The sequence below is a fragment of the Prunus mume genome, linkage group LG1 (assembly GCF_029339155.1).
Source record: "Prunus mume cultivar Tortuosa linkage group LG1, ASM2933915v1, whole genome shotgun sequence".
NCBI classification, from domain to species: domain Eukaryota; kingdom Viridiplantae; phylum Streptophyta; class Magnoliopsida; order Rosales; family Rosaceae; genus Prunus; species Prunus mume.
In genome coordinates, this window is record NC_142698.1 from 29,364,286 (window position 1) to 29,371,108 (window position 6,823).

The 6,823-nt window shown below is 36.0% G+C and overlaps 2 pseudogenes; both read right to left on the bottom strand.

Annotated features, from left to right (window-relative positions):
• Nucleotides 1–1,076: 1,076 nt before the first annotated feature.
• Nucleotides 1,077–2,406, bottom strand: LOC148921543 (serine carboxypeptidase-like 42; annotated as a pseudogene).
• A 438-nt stretch (nucleotides 2,407–2,844) lies between these two features.
• On the bottom strand, nucleotides 2,845–5,056 carry LOC103327575 (uncharacterized; annotated as a pseudogene).
• Between the last annotated feature and the right edge of the window lie 1,767 nt (nucleotides 5,057–6,823).

Below are 6,823 nucleotides of genomic sequence, written 5' to 3' on the forward strand. Positions count from 1 at the left end.
AATCTTACAAGTGCCTTGAGCTATTCTACCTATTCAATTGATTTTGAGATGGATGCCTAAATGCCTAAATTCTTCTTATAAGATCAGAGCATGTTCGCCCACACGTGCTTTCACCCAATATAAGTTGTCTATGTGTTTGGCTCATAAAAAGGTATCTAATTTTACATCGTTGTGGTATTATATAATGTGAATTTGCTTTGTTTCTATTTTAGGTTTTGAAAACAATCTTAATTTTGCATCATTTTGATGATACCCGCCTAATGTTGAGAGAAATATCTTACTTTGAAAATGTGAGTTCTTGCAAAATTGCCTTTTATGGTATCAAACCATACTATGTGTCTAATAATTACGCGTACTCCCACGTAACTCAATATGCATTGTTCATTGTTAAGGTTTAAATAATGTCACGTGAGGTGGCGTATTGAGAGAAATCTCACATCGAGATCTCACATTGAAAAAGTGAGGTCTTGCATAATGGCTTATAAGGGGTTGAGATACTTAAACTCATTCACATTACAAAAAATATTAGTCCTGATATTCTTTTGATAAACGAACACATAAGTATTGTCATTCCAAATTCAAGATGAAATTTGCCCATCAATTATCACTTCTAGGTTTCTAATAATAAATTTTGACCCAATATTACACATAAATCTATTGAAAAAGAAAAGGAAAAAGAATATAGAAAACCCATTATAACCCCCAAAAAAAAAACATTATAACAGATGTGACCTTTTGATGTTTTCATGCGAACCTTCAACCTTCTATTAACCATTATTAGAGCAGTAAGCATATGCAATCAAATCCAATATCAGCTTGCATAAACAAATTCTAGAGAGACCAAATATCAGATGTACTAGCAAGAAGAAAGCAGTTCTATTTGACCAAGAACTCTTTACGATTCTATATACCCAAAAGAAAAAATAAATCATATCTAGGCTTCTATGGAAATATCCAGTCCACCAAGCATTACTCTTGGTATCTGAATGTTGACTTCAACTTTCAACAAAAACTCTGGCCTGCTTAATTTGTTGTTATAAAGTCCACTTTCGTTTTGCAGCAAATGTATATGCAATTCAAGAAAGAAAAACCAACAGAGATGTTAATGACCACCGTACGATGTTACCATCAGTATCACCGTAATTAAGAACACTGTACGATGCAAGAATGAGAAGTTCATTCAAAAGATATATGCAAGATGTAAAAGAATAATTAGCTAAATAGTCTGATTAGGAAAGGTTGTTTTTATCACTTACTTACTGCACATACTCCAACTATAAGGAAGTTTGTACGATTTGTATGAACGGCTTTCTGAATCTCAGAAAGGTTCAAATAAGAACGTCTTTCATAGGTCATGCATGCATACATAACCTCCAACACTTATCTTAGTAGCCTGCAGAAAATGGGAGTAAACGAAAAACTCATTGCGACAATGAAATGACGAGTTGCTTGAAAGTGAAAGATGAAAAAGAAAAACAGAAACTAAATAAAAAAGAAGCATATATTATACCATTTTCTGCAGTCTCAACTCTTGCTGCACTATAGACGGACAACAAACATCAACGATCACGTACTCGCTATTTGCTTGAGATTTTGCAGGATTGCATTGAACCGTTACATTTTGAGGTTCTGGAAAGACATAATTATCAAAATCGCATTCATTCATGATAGTAAGGCCACTTTCATAAGAAATCAATCCATGAGAACACAAGTATTGCTGGAACATATGGTCCAATATATAGCAGAGATGGTAAAAACCGATTCCAAATGACAGGTCTTGGAGACAGTAAGCGTGCTAAAGTAAACTTCTCATACCATTGCAACAGGAATGTGCGCATATCCCTTGCTGCAAGAGAGAACGAGATTGGATCAAATCAAACTGAAAATATGTTTTGAAAATCTGATTGCTAAGTTCTATAGCAATTACAAAATAATAACCACATACTAGAATCAGTGAAAAGAAACAGAGGTAGACGTAGCTATTAACTTTACCAGTGGATGCATCGCCAGATTTATAATCCGAACTTGTATTCGAGTATAACCATCCTTCTCCGGCAGGAGACTCAACAAAGAGGAGATTTGATGCTACATGTGAAAAAAAAGGGACATAATTTAGGGTTCCAATAGTGAATTGTGAAACAGTGCATATTATATTTTCCAAAAAAAGAAAAGAAAAGGAAAGCTGATGTGTCCATTAAACGTAATATATGATATACCTCAATTCCATGACATTGAATTTCTTTGGAGGCTTCTACCATCACCTGTAGGATAAAATGAACCCAGCTCTTTAAAGGCACCTCCACCAATAGAGGAACAGCCTGGACCTTAATACAAAGTTAATCATCGAATTGTTATCAATTCAACAATTCGGTGTTTAAGAGCCTTACTTTCAAGATAAAGTTTCATTCTGGATAAAGGGGCATGATATACATAACAAGCAATCAGTTGAGAGAGAGAGAGAGAGCAAAGTTGCAGAATACTGCCGGGATAGAACACAATCCAAAAGCTAATTCTCAAATAAATAAAATCTAGGTATACAATATGCCTAAATATGGTCCAAAGTGAATAAACTAACTAATACCTAAAGTATAGCAGCAAAGACAATAGGTCAAGCACAACACCAGTTTTGCAAATTTATTAGACAATGGAAGGAAAATTCATAAAACAAGAAACTCCCACAATACATGAAGACATTCCGCAAGAACTACATAAACTAGTTTTCACATTCAAAATACTAGAATCTCCGCATCGCTACAAAGTTTTTGTTCATTTCAAGATGCAAATTAAATTCACTGAGATAAGACTGCTTCAAAATGAAAACACATCACTTAAACTAGTTTTCACACTCAAACTAGAATCTCCACCTCGCTACAAAGTTTTTGTTCATTTCCTCTTTCTTTTTCCTTTTTTCTTTTTTGGATCAGAAAGTTCTTGTTCATTTGAAGATGGAAATGAAATTCACTCAGATTTTTTTTTCCAATGGATGCAAATCAGTATCTAGTTTGCCCTCATCAATTAAGTCAACTATCATTGTCGTTGTTAAATCATCTGCAGAGAAACCCTAGGCCACCATTTCTTGAATAAGTTTTTGTGCCCTTGATAGCTTATCATTAAGGAGAAATCTCTGGATAATTGTGTTGTAGGTGACAGAATCTGGGGAACAGCCTTTCTCTTCCATTCCTCTAAGCAATGCTTCTGCTTCAGTAAATAGGCCCTTAGTAGAAAGAGCAATTATCAGTATTGTATAAGTCTTGACATCTGGTTTTAGTCCTTTTGAAGGTAAACTGCGAAAGAGATCCCGTGCAGATTCAAGTCTTCCTGCCATGCACAAACCATCAATAAGAATATTGTAGGGACTGATACCAAAATCCACGTTACTGCATTCCAACTCTCCAAAGAATTTCAAAGCCATATCAATATGGCCGTTTCTACACAGTCCATCCAGTAAAACACTATGAGTAGAAATATTTGGAAGTGGACCACCAACTTTCATCTTTGAGAATATGTTTTGTGCATCATCTATTCTTCTGTCTTTGCAAAAGCCGCCAATAAGTGTCGTATAATTAACCGTATCTGGAATCATTCCCTTACGAGTCATTTCCTCAAACAAATGTATTGCTTCCTTCATTCTTCTTTTATTGCAATATCCATTTATCAATATACTATAACTAAAAACATCAACAATAGAGCCCTTCTTAAGCATTAGATCAAAAATGCCTTTCGCATTTTTCGTATCTCTTTGCAAGCAATAACCCTCCATGAGGCAATTGTAAGTAAAAGTATTAGGTTCCATACCTCTAGCAGTCATTAAGTCAATTGCTTGATTAGCTTCCTTCAACTTTCCGTTCTTACACAAAGAGTCAACTAGGATACTGAAGGTTTGAACGTTTGGAGAGATACCTTTACTCCTCATCTCTGTGAAGAATTGTGTTTACACCATAATCAACCGAGCATATCCAGCCTCAAAACAACTAGCACCAAGGCAGACACGTGTCACCACCACAGTGACTTGTGCAAAGTCCCACATCGGAAATCTACACAAACCTCCCACTTTCACCTCCCTATAAATAGGGAATAGTATCCATGTGAAAAGGGGACTTCCTCTCTCCACTTAGAAGAGGATCCGGGTCTCAGAGCTAGACCCTAGGGCCGGGGACTCTCTCCTAGATCCCTGACTGGGCATCTCACTTGTTATCTTTATATTCGAGTCCAATCCCATGTACAAATGTAATCATACACTATTATAATGAGAACATACTTCTCCGTGGACGTAGCCCATTCATTAAGGGTGAACCACGTATATCTTGTCTTCTTTACATTTATCGCTTGCCCAAGTCTTTATACACATGCTTAAGGTCCTCACCTTCATTCATCATCCATCACACCTCATCACTAAGTTGGACTCAATCTTGGCCTAACCATTTTGAGCATCAACAAATTGTGTTGCTTCCGTCAACGGACATGATCTGCATAAACCCAGAAACAAAGACGTATAGGTGATGATGTTTGGGGGAATACCCTTACTTTCCATTTCTGAGAAGAGCTTGAAGGCCTCAGAACAAGTTGGTCCTTACAAAGGCTGTCGATTATTGTGCTGTAGACAACTACATTAGATTGGCAGTCATATTTTTCCATCAACCTAAGCATTTGAATAGCCCTACCATTTTGCCTTAGTTTGCATGAAGCATCTATTAACGTACCAAAAGTAGGGAGCTTCTACAATGAGGAGTTAAAGTGAGGAGGTTATTTGAGGAGATTGATCCGACCGTCAAAACATTTAAAATATTTAAGTCCCATGATTTCTTTACATTTGTTGATGGTGAGATTTGACCTCCTCAATAACCTCCTCACTTTTTCTCATTATAAAGATTTCACCAAAAGTAACAGCATTGGGCTTATATCCTTCTCCAAAAAAGGCTATTTTGCGGACAAGTGCATCAGCCTCATGAACTCTGCTATCAAGGCCCAAGCCCCTTATTAGAGTGTTGAAGGTAGTGACATCTGGTTGAAGCCCAAATTTAAAGAATAGTGCCGAGACTGAAAAACTAGCGCCCATTTGGTTCAAACGACCAAAACAATTCACGATAATGTTTAAAATAGGCGATGATTTACTCCATTTTATCCACTTACACTCCTTTTTTAGTTATAAAATGGAGTGTAAGTGGATAAAATTGGAGTGAGAAAATCACCACTCTTAAAATAAAGGCATCAGGAACAACTCCCAACAGAGTAATTTGCTTATACCAAGATATGACCATCGAGTAATGCTTTAATTTCGCAACTTGACCCAATAGTTGAGTGAAGCGGACAACAGAAGGTCGACGACCCTGTTTAAGCATTTTATCGAACATATTCGATGCATACCCAAGATTAGTGCATCAAATGGGTGTTGGGGGTCTCTAGATTTAGATTTGCTTGGGTTTTGGTTCGAGGACTGAGAAGAACCATGAAATAAACCCAAGTGATTTTTCGAGAAAAAAATCCTAGATCTGGATTGCAGACCAGGAATAGTTGCATAAAGAAGAAGCAGATGTCCGCATAATCATCGTCGTCGTCATCTTTACTGTCTCCGAGTCAGTCTATGCGAGCCAACGTTCAAAGATGGTTCCCTTCAGAAACCCCTAAAACGCTTTTGAGTATCGATGAAAGCTTTCTCTTTCTTGAAGTTCAAAATTGGACCTAGACTCTGGCTTATTTAAGTTGGACCATCCGCGTTCCGAGTCTGAGTAATCACTTGTTTCTCAAAACTCAATTCATTATCCTGCTCATCAGTTTAATAGTTTTCTTAATCACTAGTTACTTTTTAATCAATTCGGAAAACCTGAAAACCATCCACTACATTCTTCTGATACTTTACTTTTTTTTTTTGGGTTTGCTTCAGAAACCGTTCTCATTTGTTTTTAAACCAAAGTTAATGTTTGAGTTGGCTAGGGTGGCTCATGGTGGTTGGGGTGGTGGCGGCTGCTTGAGAGAACAAGAGGGCGTAGAGGCTGCTCATTTTACTAGTTCGGATTGGTGGAGGATGTTCATCAAGGCGTCGGAAAATTGTATGAAATTTCAAGGAATCCCCGTCCCTGTCTCCATATCCCAAATCCGTCGCGAATCCCTGACTTTTTAAAATAAAAAATAAAAAAATATCTATATTATAGCACTCAAGTTAATTTAACAAAATTAATAAAATCATATAATAAAAAATAATAAGTCCACAGTTTAGGGTAGCTTTTTAATTGTTATATTATATCATATTATATATTTAGTACTTAAAAACCTAATCAAAAGCACCTCCGGCATGCTGGAAGTGTTTCGTCAGTTAAACTTTGGGAGTTTCACTAAAACACCCAAAATGGAGGTTGAAATTATAAAAAAACCTAACACCCAAAACACTTTATAAACATACCCAAAACCCATCATTACACACACTCAAAACCCATTTATAAACACACCCAAAAAGTTGACTTTGGGGTTGATTTTGGGTGTGTTTTTATGTTTAAATAGTACTTTGGGTTTTTTTATAAATACATGTCTAGGATTGGGTTTATTTATAAATTTGTATTAAACTTTCTATATAAGTATTTTCTGGACAAGCTTTAAATTTAGTTCAAGTTATTTGACGGGCTTAAATCTTCCTCGGAAATGAATAAAATCAATATAAGCCTAAACTAGTTTAACTGATTCGACCCAAAAAAAAAAAAAAAACTAGCTTAGCATGTCAAGGAAAGTGCGGGTATAGCACAGACAAATGGAAGTTTATGTCAATTTCAACACGTAATTGTTTTGGGTAACTTTTTATTTGTTATATTGTATTATATGTTTAATAACTAAC